Source organism: Camelus bactrianus, chromosome 17, assembly GCF_048773025.1.
Source record: "Camelus bactrianus isolate YW-2024 breed Bactrian camel chromosome 17, ASM4877302v1, whole genome shotgun sequence".
Lineage (NCBI taxonomy): Eukaryota > Metazoa > Chordata > Mammalia > Artiodactyla > Camelidae > Camelus > Camelus bactrianus.
In genome coordinates this window covers 34,053,831-34,077,172 of record NC_133555.1, presented here as the reverse complement: position 1 = coordinate 34,077,172, position 23,342 = coordinate 34,053,831, and the positions used below count along the sequence as shown (strand labels likewise).

The window sequence follows — 23,342 nt, the reverse complement described above, 5'->3', positions numbered from 1 at the left end:
ATCTTATGTATGGGAAATCCTAAAGAACTCACTAAAAAAAAATTAGAACTAATAAATCCAACCAGGTTGCAGGATACAAGATGAACATACAAAAATCAATTGTATTTCTATACCCCAGCGGTGAACAAACTGAAAATAAAATTAACAATTTATTACAACAGCATCAAAAATAATAGGAATACGTTTTTAAAATGAAGTCAAAACATACTCTGAAAACAAAACAAAAAAACCACTGTTGAGAGAAATTAAAGACCTAAATAAATGGAAAGATGTTCATGTTTATGGGTTTAAAGACAACACTGTGAAATGGCAATATCCTCCAAATTAACCTACAGATTCAACACAATCCCTATCAAGACCCTGGCTAGTTTCTTTTCAGAAACTGACAATGAATGGATCAGAAAATGCATGTGGAAATTCAACGGACCAAAAATGGCCAAAACAATCTTGAAAAAGAAGAGCAAACCTGCAGGACTCATACTTCCTGATTTCAAAACTTACTACAAAGCTACAGTAATCAGGACAGTGTTGCGCTGCCATAAAGACAGACATATAGACTAATGGAGTAGAACTGAGAGTCCAGAAGTAAATAAGCCCTCACATTTAGGGTCAAGCAAATTTCAACAAGGATGCCAAGACAATCCAACAGAAGAAAAACAGTCTTTTCAACAAATGGAGCTGAAACAACTGAATAGTTACATTCTAAAGGAGTTAGAACCATACCTCAGATCATTTAGAAAAATTAACTCAAAACGGATTATAGACCCAAATCTAAGAGCTTCTTACCTTAAGATAGTTTTTAGTTTTTAAAAAATGCAGTAAAATATACACAATATTTATCATTTTAACAGTTTAAATGAACAGTTTAGTAGCATTACATATATTCAAGATTCTTGTATAACCATCACAACCATCCTTTTCCAGAACTTATTTTCACTTTTCAAAAATGAAATTCTAGCATTGGTGGTTCAGTGGTAGAATTCTTGCCTGCCAAAAATGAAATTCTATATTCATTAACAGTAACACCCTTTACCCACCCCCGTCAACCACCATTCTACTTTCTGCCTCTGAATTTTTCTACTCCAACTACCTCATGTACGTCGAATCATATAGTATTTGTGATTTTGTGACTGGCTTATTTCACTCAGCATAAAGCCTTCAAGGTTTCTTCACTTAGTAGCATGTGTTTCCTTTTAAGACTGAATAATATTCCACTGTAATGTACATACTGCATCTTGTTTATCCATTCATTGGATAGACAGTTGGGTTACTTCCACCTTTTGGCTGTTGTGAATAATATATTTATCCAGTATACTGTGAATAGTACATTCACAAATATATCTATCACCAGAAAAGAAAAAAGATAAATTAAACTTTATAAAAATTCTAAAAACGTTTGTGGTTCAAGAGATAGCATCAAGGAGGGGAAGGTATAGCTCAGTGGTAGAGTGGTCGCTATGCATGCACAAGGTCCTAGGTTCAATCCCCAGTATTTCCCTGTTAAACAAATAAATAAACCTAATTACCCCCACCACTAAAATTTTTTTTAATTAAAAAAAAGAGAGATAGCATCAAGGAAATGAAAAGACAACCCACAGAATAGAAGCAAATGTTTGCAAGTAACCTATCTGATAAGGGACTTGTATCGAGAATATATAAGGAACTCTTACAACTGAACAAAAAAAAGCAGCCTAGATAGGTAGTTTGGCTCAGGCTCTCTTGTGAGGTTGCAATCGATGTAAATTTGGACCACAAATATATTAAAAATTCCTACAACTCAATAACAAGACAAATAATCCGATTTAAAAATGGGCAAAGGATATGACTGAATCTGATCCAGCAATTCTACTCATATACATCCAAGAGAAATGGAAACATATGTCCACACAAAATCTTGTACATGAATGTTCACAGCAGCATTATTCATCATCGTCAAAAAGAAACAAACCAAATGTCTAACAACTGATGAATGGATAAAATATGGTTTAGCTACACAATGGAATATTATTCAGCAATAAAGTGTGGGGAGTAGTTCCAATACATGCTACAACATGAACCTTGAAAACATTACAATTTGGGAAAGAAGCTAGCCACAAAAACCCATATTGTGATTCCATTTACATGAAATGTCTAGATAAGGCAAATGCAGAGACATAAAGTATACTGGTGATTGCTGGGGGAAAGGAGTTGGGGGGAGGGAGGAACACGGAATGACTACTAATAGAACAGTGGGGCTTCTTTATTGGGTGATGAAATTTTTACAAAATGATGGTTGCACAAGTCTATGAATATTCTATACACCACTGAATTGTACACTTTAAATGTGTGAATTGTAAAGTATGTGGATATTTAGTAAAGCTGTTACAAAAAACAAAAAAACAAACTCTCTCCATTTGGCATATAGACAAGTGGTCAACTCCATTTCCTACCATGACCTCTTAGAACAGCTCTCCAATTTTAACTTGTGCACTTTGTTGCCCAGCTACAAGATTACATTTCTTAGTTTCCCTTACATTAGGTATGGCCATGCACAAAATTTCAGACCCCGAGATGTAGTCAGTGTATTTTGTGGGACTTTCAGGAAGTCTTCCTTAATGTTGAACCCACATGCCCTTCATCCTCTTCCTCCTTGCTGCTTAAACCTGGAGTCAGGGCTGTTTTCTAAACAGTAATCCTAGAATGTCAGGATGAGTGCCACAGTCTGAAGTTGGAGGAATAAAAGGTGGAAGGAGCCTAAATCCCAGATGATCTTGATGAACCACCCACCACCTCGGCCCCAGACTCCCTACTTCCACACTTCTTTTATGTGAATGAAAAATAACTGTCTTGGTTAAGGTAGTATTTTTCAGGTCTCTGTTACCTACAGCAAACTAATCCTTAATGATACATACTGACAAAATCATATTATCTAAACGGAACATTTCTCAAACTGGAGTAGTGAGACAGTCCATTGGGGTACATGAAGGAAACATTAGAAACTTTTTTTTTTAGTCTAGAAAATGTAAGTTAGCTTTAAATTTTAATACACATAAACTCATAAGCATAGGGTCCTATAATGGGAATGGCTGACACTGCCATCACTTACTTGGGAGTTTTCAGAACATCTGTGATATAATGCAGTGAATTATGTACTAAGAATATACACAAAAGTTTTAACCAAATCCACAATATGATCTAGTAATTTTAAAAGTTTTTTATTTTTTGCAAAAAAAAGCAAATTGAGGATTGAGGATAATACTAATAATTGGAAGCACAACAATAAGCATATATATATAAAGGGGATATGTGTTCAATCCAATTCTTTAAACAATAAGACCATGCAATCAAAACAGTACTATATTGAGAAAAGCCATTTAAACTATATAGCTCAAGCACTTTGGCCACCCATTCCACTCCTCTATCCCTCCCTCCATTTTTGCTTTGGATTCCTAATAAATATGGGACCTACTTCAAGGCCCTGTACTTATTTCACTTGTGTTTTGCCTTCCCAGACAGTAAATTACCTCAAAACAAAGGACATATCTTAAATTCTTCACAGCCTTATACAGTTCAATACTTTATTGGACAAGCAGTTGGTATTTAGTAAATCCAAAAACAAAACAAAAAAATTTTAATGTGAAAGGAGAGATACATTGCCTCATCTTCAGTCTCCTAGGAAATAATCCAGGGCATAGACACTATGAATTTCTTTAATAGAAGTCCTTCCCCTATGTTCAGTCTGACCATTAACATCTTGATAGGATTCATAAACCATTTTCTACTTTTTATCACGCTCTCAAATTCATCTCAAGGTTTTATGTACTTTACACATCTCCTCAGGCCTAACTTCGTATTGGCTTATATCCCAAGTCAGGCAACAAGGACCTTACAGGATACAAACAAAATGCATCAGGGAGTCCCTGGTTCAAAAAAAAGGCTGCCATCTTTGAATAGCATCCCTCCTAGAAGGTACTCAATTCTTAAAGAAATAATTCCTTGGGAGAGGGTATAGCTCAGTGATAGAGTCTGTGTTAGCATGCATGAGGTCCTGGATTCAATCCCTAGTACCTCCATTAAAAATAAATAAATAACTAAACCTAATTACCCCCCCATCCTTTCTCATTATAAAAAAAAAAAGAGAAAAAGGAAATAATCACTCTAAATCTAATGTTGCTAAGAACATACAAAATGAAAATGCCAGGGAGCAACCAAAAAGGCTCTAGAAAATTTTTCTTGGGGAACATTTTGCCCAGGAAAAGTGGAAAACCACTCAGTCTCTATTGATGACAAAGAAATTACAAGTGGTTATGGGACCAAATGAAAATGAAAGCCTACAATTACACGCTGATTTGTGGGATGCTAGGAGTCTGGCAATTCAACCTGTGTGGCTGACAAGTACAAAGTACAAACATCAGAAAATGAAACTTGCTATTTTTTCCTGAAATGACGCAGGAAATTTTACTCTAGTATCGTTTCTTTCCACTTTGTTATAATCCAGTATATTTTCAAGTACATGGCTTGCCAGCTTGAGGAAGGAAACCAAGCTGAGTACTCTCTGCAGTCTTTCTGCCAGAGGTAGCATTTTCTAGGCTCAATTCAGCCTCAGATGATTCTCAAGAGCTTTGAGTAGTGGTTTATTTTTCCATATTTAAGTAACCTGTAATACTATGCAAGGACTGTATATTTCTTTTAAAAGTTCTTATTTTCTTTCCTCAGTTCAAAATCTTTAATGTAAGTTACTGTGTCACCCTCAATCAAGTCAAAAGGAGCTCTCTCATGGTGGTAAAAGGGCACAGAAAATATCCAGTCCAAGTTATGTTCTCTGCCATCACAAGACCAGCCTTTCCCAAATCACACAGACAAAAATGTGTTCTGGCTGTGGACCAAACATCAGCAAATTCTATTAAGTGGTTACAGCTAATGAAACAAAGACAACCAATGTTGCAATATATTTCGCATCCATACGCAAACAGAAATGGGTGCCCAAGAAAAGCAACTGACAGGTTACATGCAGTGTCCCATGTAATCCCATACTTTGTATTCAAAGGACACAAGAGTAGAGAGTTCAGTGACTCTCAGGAGCCCATAACCACAGCCCTCCAGTGCAGCACCCCTTTCAGAGGAGATGTAGGGATCTATGTAGGCATCTCTTACTGGGTCTGGCATTACAAGACACACTCAATGAACAGCAGTTACTCCTTCCTAGGGTCTCTTCTCTCCTGCCCAGGCCTAACCTTAGGTCCTCTAGGCCCTTTCAGTGCACACAGTATTGCCATATCTGTGGTATTCCACACCCACCCCCCATCTCTCCCTCTCTACTAGCTCCCTTCTTTCAGTCTACAATAAAGTGCAGGGTGCCCTATTTTAAAACAAGAAATCTTTCCATATCCATGTTTTCCTCTACTTACATTCCTCTCTCTGGTCTGTTTCAAAGAAAAGGTATACATTTCTGCTTGCTTCATATCCATTCACTTGCTTAAATCTGCATTCTGCCCAAACTTTTACTGAAGCTTTCTCAAAAGTCACCAATGACTTACCTTCACAAAATCCAGTCCTCATTCTCCTTGACATTTTTTTACCACCTTTCCTCCCAATCCTTGGCCCTCCCTCACATGATATGCAGATGTACTGATCTCTTAAGTCTTCTGTTTCCTTAGCTTCAGCTTCCACACCTAACCATTCCCTTCAAGACTGTTTTTTACCTCACTCTCCTAATACTCTACCTATCTCTGGGGATTCCAGTTCTTCAAATATCACTTTTATGCACGTGATTCTCAAGTCTCTATCTCTGACCCAGTCCCTGTTCTCAAACTCCTGACACACCTAAACTCTGTACTCTGCTTGCACATCAAATTCAACATCTCCAAGACATCATCCAAGCTTCTGCCAAATCTTCTCTCCCTAGTTTCATCAATCTTGGTGATGAAAACAAAATTATACTCCTAACACACTCATTGTTTCATAGTCAGTATTTCAGTTCAAGTCCTCAGTATTCCCTACCTGGAAAAAAGAAAGAATCCAACTAACTGGTTGGCTTCCTCACTTTCCTTCTATCCTGCCTGCTGCAATCAAATCCTCCATTCCTATGCCTGGGCTTCAGTCCATCATGCCTTTGCTCAAAGGCCTTTATAAGATCCTCAATGCCAAAATCAGGTCAAGACACATCAGTTTTATCTCTATGGTCCTCTAAAATTCTAAGAGTAACCTATTTTTTCTTCCTACCTTCTCTTCATTCTTTATCACACATCTAGGTCCATTAACTGGCCTTGTAAAATTTCTCCATCTGTGTTGAAAGCAATGCTTTTTTCAAAAAAATATATTTTTATTGAAGTATACACAATGTACCAATTTCTGGTTTACAGCACAATGCTTCAGTCATACAGGAACATACATATATTCTTTTTCACTATAAATTACTGAAGATATTGAATATAGTTCCCTGTGCTATACAGTATAAGTCTGTTTATAAAGCAATGCTTTCTTTGATAAATGTTTCCTTTTCCCCAGAAAAGAGTAACTCACCTGTCATCTCAACTATCACCTTCTGTTCCAAAGTCTATTTTCTGGTCCTGTATCTTCCACTTCCAGAAATAAGATGTTACCTCCAAGTGGGGCTTCGGACCAGTCTTGGTTCTTATACCAGGCATCCTAATCTAGGTGAGATGTGGCAGTTTCTTTCTTTGTGCTTGACTCATATCCATTCCTGGGTTTAAGTTCCTTTAGGTCAGAGACTGCACTTCTGGCTTGGCCTATCCCACTTAGAGCTGTATTCCCAGCTGCCTTAATGTGGCAAGGATATGTTGAGTGGGATCCACACACAGAGGAATAAAAGCCTAAAGAAGGGGACTGGTTCCCCAAAATACTGATTTTTAAACCCTATAAAGACTCAAAAAACTGAAATTCCAATCAAACTTCCACAGGCCAAGCATTAAAATATTGAAAAAGACTTCAGTGTGGAATACTAACTGGCCCCAGACATGCCCTATGCTCAGCAGAGAATTTCAATGGCATTCCTTTGAAAAGCTAGACTACCAGAGTAAATCAACCTGAAGCTACTTCTATCTGACTTACTGGGGATGTTTCTGGAGACTCAACATTCCAGCTTCCCATTTAGGCCTGATATACCATATATAATGTTTGCTATCTGCCTTTCAAAAGCCTTCAGTTTTAAGTACATGCTTCCTATCATCACTGTGTTGCAGTTGGATCCTTCATGTCTAAAAACATCCCTGGAAAATGCCGTCAGAAAGCCAGGCAGCACCACAACAAAGATGCCTGCTCTTAATTTTTACTGTTCACAGGGTGACAGTGTATCAAACATATTGGGCCCAGCCTTGGCCCGATTTTCAAGACCAAGAACATTCCCAGGATGGGAACATATGCAGTATCAGTGACTGGTGCAACATCTCAAAACCAGCCACAACAATGACAAATTAAGGTGGCCTGGACTTGGAGCCTGCATTGCCTCTTTTGTCTTGCTCTGTTGTCAATTACTATTCTGTAGGCAACTTGGAAGCCCCACTGTCCTCCTGGTACAGTCTCATTGACAAAGTTACTGAAGACCACACCAAAAAAGTCAGGAAGGACCTTCCAAATGTATCTAGAATGCTTGATATTGATACTTTAAGCTATACTTGATACACAGCAATAGAATAAACCCAACAGGCCACGTGGGTGGCTGTCTGTGGCTGGCATTCAATGATCTAGTGGTTAAAGCATAAAATACAATAAAAAAAAATTACTAAGTGTTATTTAAAAGTTTCTATTAGAAAGCAGGAACTTTTATTTTATTTGTTCAAAGACTGAAAACTTATCAAAGATTGGGACTCAGGACAGTACTGGCCCTGCTGAGGAGTAGTGCTGGGAATGAATGGCAAGAGGTCACCCTCCAGGAAACCACCACCTTCCTTCCACAAGAGGAAGTAAGGGCTGTCTGGACATAAACATCCTCTCCTGAAAGCACTGAGAACAGAGAATACGAACATCTTTTCTGTGATGTTCAAATCCTAGCTGACATGGTTATACTCAGAGCAATGCCCCTTTTCAGGGGAACTCTTCTGCTGGCACTGATGATGAAGCACTTTCCAAGGCATGTACCTTCACTGGCCCCATCAGAGGGTTGGGTGCTTGGAGGACAACCACTGTCATGTCTGAGAGGGATGCCTACCACTAATACAGGCTAATTGTAGCTCCTGACTCCATTTCTGCCTCACCCTACAACGTGACATACAACTTTTTCAAAAAACACACTATGCTAGTCATTCTTCTGGTTCTCTCTTTAATGATACAAATGGTGTCAGGAGTTTCAAAATATGCTATACTACAACAGATCTTAACAAACTCTGTGGACCTTCATGAGCCACCATGATACCTTACCTACACTGGTTTATCACAATGCACTTCCTGATGTACATTTGATAGGAACTGATTTGATCCTGAACTTGCAGAGGCAGGTATACTTATTCAATTTACCAATGAGGAAAGAAGCTTACAATTACTAGATTTTACTGAATATAAGGGCAGTATGTTATTAAAATATACTTATTTTCAAACTGAAAAAGTGTTCTAGCAAAAGGTACATAGTTTTAAAAACTTATGTTTTTAAAGAAGTGGCTGAAATGTAATGTGTGCAACTGGGAGAGACAACAAAGGATTTACTCATTGCCAAAGAGGCCTACAAATCAAACTCCATTAGCCTCGATTTCTGTCAGTAAACAGATAAACTAGGCCAGGTCTACAAAGCAAACATGCCATGGGAACCCTGTGCCCACTAACACTCAATGAAAGGCATGTGACATCCAACTGGTCAGGGGGCGAGAAGGACGGGGGGGAACATGGCACATGTGAAAAGAAGCTACTCTAGTGTGTGTTATATAGTGTGAATATATAAGTATTCTATAAAGTGTGTATACACACATATAAAAGCTTTCTTAAAAAATACTTTTATTGAAATCAATTCACATATCATGTAATTTACCCATTTAAACACTCTGGCTTCTCTTCAGATCAACTAAATCTTTTGCCTTTTACCCATTTAAAGTATACAATTCTGAGGATCTAATGCATAGCATATAATGATTATTAGTTTAATGATACTATATTATATATTTGAAAGTTGCTAAAGGTGTAAATCTTAAATGTTCTCACCACGAAAAAGAAACCGTAATTATGTGACATGATGTATGTGTTAGCTAATGCTTTGGTGGTAATTGTTTTGCAATATAAGTGTATCAACACAACACTTGGTACACCTTAAACTTAGACAGTGCTTCATATCAATTATATCTCAATAAAGCTGGGCGAAAAGGTATACAATTCAATGGCTTTTGGTATATTAGATTATTTTTAGATGCAATAATAATATGTAACAGAATTTTCCATTTTAACCAATTTTAAGTGTATAATTGTGATAGTATGTTTATAGTAAGAAATATATATATATATATTTAGTCTTCATCCCAGTTCCTGGCACACAGCTCCCTCCTAAAACCCTAGTAACTTCCTAAGTGATATGAGCAATGGGAGAGTTATTTGTTTTAATATTTGGTCTTTTGTCCTCAAATAGCTCCAGAGTGATCTAGGTGAAGAATATCCAGTTATTCATAATAAGCTCTTTTCAACCATACCTGAGTTTAAGTTAATAAGGTGACTTTTGGAGAATCACTAAGGATGGAGACTGGTTGCCAGCGGAACCAACCATGTGATTAGGAGGTTGGAACGTTCAGTCCACCCCTCACCCCCAAATAGGAAAGAGGAGCTGGAGGTTGGATTAATTACCACTGGCCAGTGAGGCAATCAAGCATATCTGCATGAGACCCTCCTCCCCCCAACCAAAGCCCAAAAGGGCGGGGTTCAGAGAGCTTCCAGGTTGGTGGACACATGGAAGTGCTATAAGGGTGACACACCCAAAGAGGGCAATGGAAGCTCTTCATCCCTTCCCAAACACCTTGCCCTATGCATCTGACTGTTCCTTTTATAGGAAAGAGTAATCTAATAAGTAAAATATTTTCCTGAGTTCTGTGAGCCACTCTAGCAAGTTAATCGAACTTCAGGAGATGGCTGTGGGAACCTGGGATTTATAAAGCAATAAAAGCAGAGCTCTTTTGGATCTTAGATTCAAAATTAAAAATTGACTTGATTCAGATATAAAATTTGAAACTTTATTTAACCCAAACTCCGCTTGCTTTGATAACCAGGCCAAATTTCTTTCAAACGAAATTATTCACCTAACAAAACACTGTTAATATATCTTTAATCTCAAAACATTAGAGAACCAAGTCTAACTAACCAGCTTCACCTCCATGTGTCTTATAGAGTTTATCTACAGTGCTCTAAACAGGTGAGACCTATACTTTGCCCAGGTTAAGTTATCTGAAGAATCTACCTGTAAAGAGAATAAACTGCAACTCAAACCACTTCCATCTACACAGGCCAAGAACTACTCAAGAGTACTAGGAGACTAATTTGGCAACAACTGTTTATTATTAGTAGCCTTTAAGCAGAAAAATGGCTTTCTGCTTAAAATTCATTTTAGGACACAATCTATATGAATTTTCCTAAAATAAACTAGCTTAAGATCTTACTTATAAAGGACATCTAGCCCAGGATCCAAGATACCAACTTTTGGGGGGAAAAATTCCATAGGCAGTCACAAAAGTACCAGCAAAATAATCAGCTTACTCAAACCACAAGCTAGAATTTTTCAAGCTTCTGGTGAGAGCCCAGATACAGTAGCAGCTGATCCAAAGTGAAGACCAGTACTACCTCTGGCAGATGCATTCTACTCAAGCTCAAGCAGTAAGCCAAAGAACTCTGATCTCAAAACGGTTCTGGAAATGAAGAGCTTTAGTTTGTGGCACAAGTTTCATAGCTAGTCTCAAAGTTATGGTCTCCCAACTCTTGTCTGTCCCAATATTATTAATGGTGGAGGTCATGTTCCAAAATGATTACTTCCATTCATTATGAGATGATCTGTAAGCTTTTGAGTGCTGCCCCCAATTCTTATATTGCTCTGCTAAAACTTTATTTAACCTAGGTTTATCCCAACAATTTAGGCTATTCCAGAGTTCTTCTGCTTTACCAAATTGTCTATCTAAGATCATTTCCTTATGATGACACAAATGGAGTAATGCTGAACCCTAAGTATAAACCACTACCTTATTCCTAATCCTGAAAGTTTTAGAACAATGAAGCAAGAACCCATTTGCAGAAGGGAAAAGTTGCTTTCCTAGATGAAAGCAAACAACCAGCCAGCACCTTTTCTGGCCTTTCTTTATTTAGTGCTCCTTTCTACCCCAAATCAATTCTTATAAAACAAACTTCAATTCCTTGAGCCATGCTCTCAGCTAGGTGTGAGAAAAACCAATAGACTGTAGTAATAACATACAAAGTATAAATGATAGGCTCAACTCTTTCAGCTGCATCTGCATTTTATAAGAGCCTATAAAACCCAAACAAACACCTAGTAGATGATTATATCATGAAAGACAAACCTTCCTGGACTATTGCTCAATCAATCTCAACTTAAACTGTGTACATGCAAAAAAAAAAAAAAAAAAAAAAAGGTGGGGTGGGGGTAGGGACACACACACACACACACACACACACACACAAAGGCTGAATTCTCAAAAGGTCTTAAGATGTCAGAAGGAAGCAATAAAGAAAACCATGATATAAAGCACAAGGAAAGAAGTGTTAAGAGGACTAATTAATACACCAGGAGATAATTTTGGGGGTATACAAAAAATTTGCGTATAATGAATTTCACAAAGTGAGCACATTTATGAAACCACCACCGAGATCAAGAAACAACACAACCAGAAAGAAAGAAAGAAAGAAACAAACAAACAACACAACACAACACAACCAGTATCCCAGAAAGTCCATTTGTGTCCCCTTCCTTCTAAGTCATTCCTAGACTAGTCTGATTTCTTTCACTGTGGATTGTTTTGCCTGGGTTTAAATTTCTTTGCTGGATTTTAAATTTTGTTTGGGGTTACTTTATTTTAACAATCTTTCAGAGATTCATCCAGGTTGCTTCAAATAGCATTTTGTTTACTTTCATTGCTGTGCAGTACTCTGCTCTTGACTGATTATTTCTGCCTTTAGGAATATTGCTATGACAAATCAGGCACATGTGTTTGGTATACTTATTTACTAAACATTTCTGTGGTTTTATACTTAAGAGAATGTTTTGCTTTAGTACATACTATTAAACGGTTTTGCTAAGTAGTTGTACACTCCCACCAGTGGTAAATGCGAGTTCCAGTTGCTTTCCATTCAACAGTACTTCTTAAAATTTAGTCAAGTTGTTGGATGTGTAGTGATATCTCATTGTGGCTTTAATCTGCATGTCTCTGATGACTAATAGAGTTGAACACTTTTCCCTGTATTTATTGGCCATTTTAGAAAGCTGCTTTTATGAAAAAGGATTACTTCAGACCAAGACATTCAATCCAAGTGGGGAAATAAGATACTTATGAAACATACAAAGATGCAGATTGCGATTTTATAAAAGAAAGAAGCCAAAAGAGTTAACAGTTGTAGGTCAGACTATCAATGACTAAGAAGTAGATAAAATGATTTCAGAGAAACTATTAAGACTCACTAAAAAATATTCTGGGGTACCTGTAGGTGGGTGCTTCATTTTACTCCTACAATAAAGCTACACATACACTAAATCAGAGGTTCTCAAAGCTTAGCATGCATCAGAATCACTTGGAGGGAGGGCTTGTTTAAATTCAGACTAATGGGACACACCACCAGAGGTTCTGATTCAGTAGTTCTGTGGAAGGGGCTGAGAATCTCCATTTCTATCAAATTCTCTGGTGATGCTAATACCACTAGTCTCAGGACCACTTTGAGAACCACTGAGGTATCCAAGATATTCACCTCAAAAGGATATTTTCATTAATTGAAAACTAATGACTAAAGGATTAAAAATATAAGAAAGTCAGCCAATCATTAGTGCATTACAATATTTGCTTTGGTTCAGTTAGCAGTTATTTGTAATTCCCAATCCAATTTAACTTAGGAAGACTCTAGAATCTTATACACTAAATTCTAGGCACCAAACAGCTCCAGAGAGCCTTCCTTCAGGAAGCTATTCAGACAAATGTGAGTCAACATCATGCTTACACAAACATGAGGAAATCACCAAGACTGCTGGGTGAAATGGAGAGAACTGAATGTTAATGCATTGTTGTGGTTTACCTACCCAAGTGCAGGAAGTAGCCACTCTTAACAGCTGAGAGATGTCTGAAGGACAGACCACTCCCACACTGTGCAAGGCTAGCAGGAGTGCAAACAGGCTGTAGTCACCACAGGGAATCATTAGACTTGTAAAAAGAGCTGGCCACCACTGATCAGTCTTACTGGAGCAGAGTTTCCTGAAACTCAGAAAGCCACAACCCCTGCTTGACATCATCCGTCCCTCAATAAGAGTAAACAGACTTAAGACACACTAGAATCAAACTAATGACTTCACAGCAACTCAAGTATATTTGCCATTTGGCAGCTCTATTCCTCTGGCGTGTAAATGACAATCAAAGAATGTGTGCAAAAAGTCATAAAAGGCTAGAAAACTGGGGAAGATGTGAAACATGATTTTTACAACCACAGGACTTTTGATCAAATATACCAAAAACTCAGTTAAGGAGAAATGATTCAGAGTAATCAATCACCTTAAGTTATATATTAACTGAATCTTTCACGATGTCACCAAGATTTGCCTGGATAGGCAAGAGAGAAAAGGACACTAATAAAAGCTGCAGGATTGCTTTCTGACGTTTGGGGTAGAGAGAGGAGAGTGAGAGTGGAGTGTTTAGGGATATGGACTCTGGATCAGATTGTTGTTAGTTCAGTGCCTTGTTCTGTCCCTTACTGGTTAGCTATGTGACCTTGGACAAGTCAGCATTTTTGTGCTTCAATCTCTTTTATCTGTAAAATGAGAATATTAGGCTCTATCCCATAGTGCAGTTGTGAGAATTAAATGTGTTCATACAAAACAAAAAGTTTATATTGGCATTATTTGTTTGCTGTTTCTGGCAATTTCTCTTTTATTTTCTACAAAGTGGTAGGAGTCAAGGCTTCTACACCTTTAACTAAATGCTTGTGATTCTAGGCACATAAATAAGGAGAAAAAGGAAGCTGGGGAGAAAGGGCTGCAAAAAGATGATCTAAATAAATGGAAAGACATCTGTGTTCATGGATTGGAAGACTTAATATTGTAAAGGTGGCAATACTTCTCAAATTAATCTACAGATTCAATGCATTCCTTATCAAAATCCTAGCTTGCACTTTTGCCAGAAATTGACAAGTTGCTCCTAAAATTCATATGGAAATCCAAGGCACTCAGAATAGCCAAAACAATCTTGAAACAACACAGCTGGAGGACTGAATCTCCTGATTTCAAAACTTAACTACAAATGAACGATAATCAAGACACTAAGGTATTGGCATAAAGATAACCTACAGATTAATGGAATAAAACTGAGAATCCAGATGTAAGCCCTCACATTTAGGATCAATTGGTTTTCAACAATATTACCAAGACTATTCAATGGGGGAAAGAATAGTCTTCAACAAATTCTAATCGGAGGTGTAGTAAGCTCTAGGAATCTATCCCTTTGCTGAAATAACAAATGAGCTGGCAGAAACTATCTGAAGCAACAATTTTGGAACTCTTAGAGTCTAACAGAACCCTTGCAATGCCTGGGGGGAGCTTGGGAGCTTGATGACAAGTCCAGTAAATTACAGTGAATTTCAGCTTTGTGGTAGCTGCCATCAATGCCATCCCCTAGGTGGGAGGAGGGTAGCAGTAGGGGCCATGGCCAGGCTCCCGGTGGGAGCCAGAATGGGTAATAAGGACCACATCCTCAAAAAGGTAGGGTTGTATGTTTTGATAACTGATCACTGGTGCCAGCATAGAGGCCAATGTTTCCAACTGACACAAGCCAAAGTGGCTTCCCAGTAGAAGGGGATTTAAAGAGACAATACAGTTGACTCTTGAACAACATGAATTTGAGCTGTGTGGGTCCATTTACACGTGAATTTTTTTCAATATATACTATAGTACAACACAATCTGCAGTTGGTTAAATCTATGGATGCAGAACCACTGACATGGGGGGCCAACTATAAAGTGATACACAGATTTTTCAACTGTATTGGGGGGGGTTGGCGCCTCTTAACCCCCTGCATTTTCAAGGGTCAACTGTACTTGTTTTTTACTTTTTCCATGCCCTTTTGGGCAGACATTCAAGGAAATCTGTCAGGTCAGCAAGCCAACAGAACATAAACTTGAATGATCACACACAACAAGGAACACACTTTGCAAAAATAGTTTTATTAAAGTCATAGACAGCTCCAGCCCTCAACAAGCAAAACCCAGCAATCCCTGAGGTGGTAAAGAATCTGATTTCTATAATTACCACAACATAATACTCAGAATATCCAGTTCTCAATTAAAAAATTACAAAACATACACATTAAATCACCTTAAATGTTTAACGAGCTAAAGGAAAGCATGAACAAAGAACTAAAGAAAATCAGGAAAATTATGTCTGAATAAAAATGATGGTATCTATAAAGATGGAGAAATTATTTTAAAAAGGAGTCAGAGGTCCTGGCGCTGAAAAGTACAATAACTAAAATGAAAACCTCACCAGAAGAGTTCAACAGCTTATATGAACAGGCTCAGTGAACTTGAAGACAAGATAACTGAAATTATCCAAAGAGCATGAAGAAAAAAAAAAAATGAATAAAGCCTGAGGAATCTGTGAGACACTCATGCATACCAACATCAGCATCACAGGACTCTTAGAAGGGAAAGACAGAGAAAGGAATAGAAAAAAATATTTGAAGAGGGAGGAGGATATAGCTCAAGTGGTAGAGCGCATGTTCAGCACACACAAGGTCCTGGGCATACACAACCCCCAATACCTCCTCTAAAAATAAATAAGGAAACCTAATTACCCTCTACCAAAAAAAAAAAAAAATAAAAGGAAGAGAGGGAGGGAGGGAGGGAGGGAAGGAAGGAGTGAAGGAAGGAAGGAAGAAAGAAAGGAAAGAAAGAAAGGAAAAGAAAAGAAAAAAGGGAAGGGAAGGGGAGGGGAGGGAAGAGAAAAGAAAAAAGAAAAGAAAAGAAAAGAAAAGAAAAGAAAAGAAAAGAAAAGAAAAGAAAAGAAAAGAAAAGAAAAGAAAAGAAAAGAAAAGAAAAAAATATTTGAAGACTAATAACCAAAAACATCCCAGGTCTGATGAAAGATGTAAATACAGTTGGCTCTCCTTATCTGCAGACGTGAAAATTGTGCATATGCAGGGCCAACTGTACTATGCCATTTTATATAAGGGACTTGAGCATCTGCAGGTGTGAGGCAGGGGAATAATAACAATGAATATAGAGTTTCAGATTTACAAGATGAAAAGAGCTATGGGAATAGATGGTGGTGATGGCTGCACAACAGTGTGAGTGCATTTAATACACCTAACCTGTACACTTAAAAATGGCTAAGATGGCAAATTTTATGTGCATTTTAACTAAAAAAAAAGTTATTAGTAGGCCCAAGTCTTCACAATGATTTAGAAGACAGAAGCAAATAAGTTTTACAAGAGAAAAGGAGGCTTTCCTTTGCTGGCTGGTGCCTGTATTTTATCTATAGTGGCCACAGGCTGGCTGCCAGAGGCAATCAGCCTGATAGCTCATGTCAGGATTTAGTTCATACCTTATCTGAAATAATAGTTGGTCTGAAATAGTAAGCATGTAACAAAGAAATATAGATAGAACATAAGTTAGACTGGAAAAACATACGGTGTAATCCTAGGTCCAGGATTCTAAGGAAAAATTACAAATTTTAATGGTGGCACTAGAGAAGCCAAATAAAACTCTTCCAGGAATAAATAAAAGGAGTCACGGTTATTAATATGAAAGAAGGGATAATCAAAGGGAAAATGCAGAATCAAAGTAAAAAATCTGCTTAATGAAGAGTGGTGAAAAAGTAACCGAACAGTTCCTCAAAGAGTCTAAAGTGACAAGTGTAGCTAGCAAGTTGTTGTAAACACCATCATGATCTGGGATTTTAATTATAGTTTATCTGAAACAAAGTCAAGTAGAAAGTTGCTTAAACTAAGGCACCGCAGGATTCATGAGCCATTTCAATGACAATATATCAAGCACCTACTATATGTTTATATACCAACCATTAATAACTACCTAGCTGCCTACAAAGTTGGCTTTACCAAGTAATTAAGCTAATGTAACAAACAAGAACTTCACCTAGAATTAGACAAAAAAGATGGAGGAACAGAAAAATCAGCTCAAGGATCAAAGTTCAGAAATTTAAGCCTGGATCACAAGGCTACCCATAGGCAGACACCTTCTGGATTTTAAGGACTACAGTGCAAAAGCAATGTTTCCCAACAATCTTCTCTGAAATTAAAGGTCATCTCCAAGTGCCCAGGTAAAGGGTCCAATTTACTCTAGATTTGTTCCATTAACATCTGCACAATACAATTTAGTAAAAAAGATAAAAGCATATCACACTTTTCTTCTGCTCAGGAAGCCTTCCCACCTCTTGTCTATCTAGCAAATATTTACCTTTCAAGATGGCAAAGTTACTTCTTTCCTAATCTCTTCTTGCATTTCATTTTCCCTCCCCACACAATCTCCTTTATAAAAATCCTCATACCTACTTTAAACAAGACTTCCTCCAGTGGGGGTTACAGCTCAATGGTAGAGCGCATGCTTGGCATGCACGAGGTCCTGGGTTCACTCCCCAGAGCCTCTGCTAAGTAGAGGGGGAGACTCCTACCAACTGACAGCTAATTTAGGGCAGGGATGGTTTTATTCATCTTTATGTCACCAATGCCAAGCATGTAGTGCCACACACCAGTAGGCTCTCCACATGTGTTTGCTGAATGAACAAAACCTACAATGTAATTTACACTGTAGGCTGTTATATAGAGAAATAAAATTTTGAATTCAATCCACCTTTCAAAGGAAGCACTTGTGAAGGTTCTCTTCAACACACTTAGCAGAACTTCTTTCATATCTAAATTATTCATAAGCTGGGGGGTGGGAGGGTGGGGGTGGGTATAGCTCAGTGGTAGCATGCATGCTAGGCATGCATGAGGTCCTGAGTTCAATCTCCAGTAACTCCATTAAAAAAAATTAAAAAAAATAAAATAAAACAAAACAACAAATTATTCACAAGCAAGAAGGAAGCCAGACTTCAATAAGTCATTAACTGGAAAATAAAAATAATGAAAAAATGTATTCAGGGAAGCAGAGCATTGCCTGAAGAATGGACACAAGAGATAGAAATGTTTGGGTTGCATTTACTTCCAAAGGTGGTACTGTTACAGTCTCAATGTCCAACATGGCAGTCACTAGTCACATGTGACTATTTTAATTTTTTTAGTAGTTTAATTAATTCAAATATAAAAATTCACTTCTTTGGTCACACTGGCCACATTCCAAATGCTCATCAGCCACATATGACTACTGTATTGGACAGGCAGATATATAATATGTCCATCATCACAGAGAGTCTACAAGACAGGACTATTCTAAACAATTCTCCCAAGGCTATCTGGCAGACACAGGATTCTTATATGATGCTCTGGTTTTTTGCACGCTACAAGGATCTGCCAAAGAAGACATACCCATAATTTCATGTTACAGATTTTTCTGGAAAATATTTGCAGCAAATATCAGGTCATTTTAAGGTCAATTCTGGGAGGTACTCCCATCCATCCCTCATGCTTCCTCCCTAGTCAGTCACTCTTCCAACCACCTGCTACTTCAAGTACAGTGGTGATCACCTCCTTGCCAGGTCCAGTGGCCTTGTCTCAATTCTTATTTCCCCTACCCTTGATAAATCTAATCCAAACCAATAGTTTATGGGTCATTCCCTATTCTAGGTACTAGGGAGCAGCCTTATATGAAACACATTCTTAGAGAAAACAACACAATGCAATTAAATGCTGTAAGAGAAGTTTACACTCTCTGGTTTGAATGGAGAGAAAAGCAAGCAATTCTGCTAGAGGGCTTCACAAGAAAGTAACATCTGACCTCGACCTTGAAGAATAAGGACTAGTCCCCTCCCGGAAGGAGTTGAGAAGAGTGGTGGTAGCTCAGGAATACTTTCTAATGTGAGGGAACAGCCTGAGCAAATTACCTTAAATTAAGAATTCAGAGAGGAGACAATGAAGCTGGAAAGATGACTGATGGTTAGACTGGAGGTTCTAAAATACCATGCACAGCAACCTGTATTTTATTCTGTAAACAACGGAAAGTCAATGGAAAGCTTCAGCTAAAGAAGGGGGTGCCATATTGTCCTAAAAACAGAATAAATGGACTAAAGAATCTTAGTGAGACTGCTGGGCAATGCTTAACTTAGTAAAGGGTCACCTATGAGGTTAGGGGTCATAAGTTCAAAGTGATACCAGTCAGCGTATTTTTTTCCTTCTCCAGCTACAATCAGTTATGGATAGGGTAGAGTAAGTGACTAGCTGGATTTAATCTAGGGCCAAGGTTTTGATAGATAAGACGAAAGGAGAAAGAGTTAAGAATATATACTGGGGGTGATTACAGTGATGAACTATGAATTCTAAATTGAATGAGGAGGAAAGTGAGAACTGTAGAAGACTGAGGGGCTTTGAAAAAGCAGTAAGTGGGGGAGGGTACAGTGGTAGACTGCATGCTCAGCATACACAAGGTCCTGGGTTCAATCCCCAGTACCTCTATCAATCAATCAATCAATCAATCAATCTAATTACCTCCCCTCAAAAAGGTAGTAAGATCAATGGATTGTAAGCCCCAGTGAGACTGAAGAATTTCAGAGTATTAAAAGGTTTGAGCCATAAAAACAGCACACTGTTATTAATGAAGGGAGCAATTTCTTTGTAGGAATATTGGCAATATAGGGATTTAAACTGCATATATCGTTTGAACCAGCAAGTCCACTTACAAGAATTTACCTTACAAACATACACATGGATGCAAATATTTATGTTCACTTAACAAAATACAAACAAAAAAGAACGGTCATTTCAGCAATATTTATATTATTGTAACAACAAAAGATTAGAAAGAAACCTAGGTGTCCCTTTCAAGGACTGGTTAAGTATCCAAGATAGATTATTAAATTAAAAAATAAGGTGCTGAGTATTTACACTGTAATACCACTGCGTAATGGTGGAATGCACAAATACACAGAACAGGGTCTAGCAGAGGGGCACAGTTAACATTTACTGAAGAACAAAAAGCAAAAATAAATAAATGGGACCTAATTAAACTTATAAGCTTTTGCACAGCAAAGGAAACCATAAGCAAAACAAAACAGCCTATGGAATGGCAGAAAATATTTGCAAATGATGCAACTGACAAAGGCTTAATTTCCAGAATACATAAACAGCTCATACAACTTAATAACAAACAAAGAACCCAATCCAAAAACAGGCAGAAGACCTAAACAATAAATTCTCCAATGAAGACATACAAATGGCCAATAGGCACATGAAAAATGCTCAATATCGCTAATTATCAGAGACATGCAAATCAAAACTGTAATGAACTATCACCTCACACCAGTCAGGACAGCCATCATTCAAAAGTCCACAAACGATAAATGCTGGAGAGGGTATGAAGAAAAGGGAACCCTCCTACACTGTTGGTGGGAATGTAGTTTGGTGCAGCCGTTATGGAAAACAGTATGGAGGTTCCTTAAAAAACTAAAAATAGACTTACCACATGATCCAGCAATCCCACTCCTAGGCATATATCCAGAGGGAACTCTAATTCAAAAAGATACATGCACCCCAATGTTCATAGCAGCACTTATATACAATAGTCAAGTCATGGAGGCAACATAAATGTCCAATGACAGATGACTAAATAAAAAAGTTGTGGTATATTTATACAATGGAATACTACTCAGCCACAAAAAAGAATAAAATGCCATTTACAGCAACAGGAATGAACATGCAGATCATCATTCTAAGTGAAGTAACCCAGAAAAAGAAAGAAAAATACCATATGATATCACTCATGCGTGGAATCTAAAAAAAAAAGAAAAAAAGAGGACACTAATGAACTCATCTACAAAACAGAAAGACTTGCATACATAGTAAACAATCTGATGGTTACTGGGGGAAAGGGGGTGGGAAGGGATAAACTTGGCAGTTTGAGATTTGCAAGTGTTAACCACTATATATAAAAATAGATTATAAAAAAACAAATTTCTTCTGTATAGCACAGGAAACTATATTCAGTATCTTGTAAAAACCTTTAATGAAAAATAATATGAAAAAAACATTCATTCAAGAACAATGAACACTGGTAAATACACACTCTCAAAAAATACACAAGAGACTCTTGGCAATGGTTGCCTCTAGAAACATGTCCTTTTACATCTTCTGAATCTACAAAATATATGTATTATGTTTTAAAAAATGATTAATAAAATAAATTTTAATATTTACTGACTTGGAAAGGTCTATACAGTATATTAGCAAAAAAAGGAGGGGGAAGCAAGTAGTACATATGCAGATATCCATCTTGCTTTTCTATAACCTCCTATATACTGAATCTGACAGGAGCACATTGCCCTCTCTCTCTTATATAAGGTGACAAGATTATCTGTGTTCAAGCAGTTTAACATTGCCAAGGGCAGATATGCACCACTCATAACACTCCCCTTTATCTCCTTTTAGGCCAAGAGTTACACCCTTCCCAGAGATGACTTGCTGGCTACTCCAGTATAATTTCTTTTTCATCCCTGAACTCTTATAGCACTTGGTCTACTCAGTGCTGTTTCCCAAATGATTGTGTAAGCTTGCATCACTTAATACTGTTTGCACTGGTAGACAGAAGGCTCTGGAATCAGATGCTAGGGTTCAAAGCAGCTGTGGCTCTTTAGGTAAGTTACTTTAACTCCTCTCTCTGTGCCTTTACTTCCTAATCTGTACCAATGGGGAAAATGTTTCCTACCCTCACAGGACAGTGGTAATTATGAAATGAATTAATACAGGAAAGCATTTAGAATAAACAATACCTAGCACATAACAGCTAATGTTTTACTGTTGGGTACTATTATCCAAAAGCACCAGTAAAAAAAGACTACACAGTAAGCACCCTGCATCTTACAGGTTGCATATCTATGGATCAAAAATATTCAGGAGAAAAAAATTCCAGACAGTTTCAAAAGGCAAAACTTGAATCTGTCACATGCCTACAAAGGTTTACATATCATTTACATTGAATTTACTACAGTTGACCCTTGAACAACACAAGTTTGAACTCCACAACCCCACTTATATACCGTTCTTCAATAAATAGGAATACATGATTCATGGTTGGCTGAATCCAACTGACTATGGGACTTGAGCATCCAGATTTCGGTATCCAGGGCAAGTCGCGAAACCACTTCCCTGTGGATACTAACGGACTACAGTATTTACATAGTATTTACATTGTATTAGGTATTATACATAATCTGGAAATGATTCAAAGTATATGGAAGGATATGCATAAGATACATGCAGATATTGCACCATTTTATATAAGGGATGGAAGCATCTGCCAGGGTCCTGGAGCCAATCCTCCAAGGGATAACTATCTTCATTTCCATACTCCCTACAATGCCTAACAGGGTCAAAAATAGCACTGAACAGAAGTATGTGTTCACCAACTGAATTAATGGTAAGAAACCCAGCTTTCCTAAATTAATAGATTAAAAACCTGTTGGTATAAGAAAGAGTTAATTTTCTAACTTTTTAAAAGGAAACTTTCAAAAGCTTAAGTTACTAAAATTAGGTATTAGCCTTCAAAATTACTTCCTCTTAGTTACTTCCCCTTTTTCCCAAATTGGCCTTAAGTTTCATTCCTCAAGTAGGAAGTCACTTCTTTTCAAACAAGACTTACAAGTAACACACCACTGTATATAGAACTCCCTAGTCCCTACATTTATGTATGAAATACCACCATAAAGAGGAGAAAAAAAGACCAAACACCCATCTTTTCACCTTAGACATGGCAAAAAGCCATAACGAAGAGACCAGAACTCTTGGAATATTTTAGAGGGCAGCAGTTTTCAACCATGATGAAGAGATTCATGATAGGGGATCAAAAGTAATTTGTTAATAATAGCTCAAGTACTGAAGATTGCAAGCAATTTATTTTATCCATAAATTAGAGCAGACTCAACGTTACCTGACTATAGTGGTGTTTTTTTCTAAAATGAAACTTTCCCCAATCTAGTAAATAACTATGTTTTGAGGCCAAGAGTTATTAAGGTGTATAAGCATTCCTTACTTGTATTCTATTAAGTGTTCCCAAGCAAAAGAGAAAAGGCCTGGAAACCG

The 23,342-nt window shown here is 37.5% G+C and overlaps 1 protein-coding gene across 1 annotated transcript in view; it reads right to left on the bottom strand.

Moving 5' to 3' along the window:
* Positions 1-23,342, bottom strand: part of RHOA (ras homolog family member A) — a 45,026-nt gene that overhangs the window by 7,839 nt on the left and 13,845 nt on the right. The gene's annotated exons all lie outside the window — the stretch shown is intronic.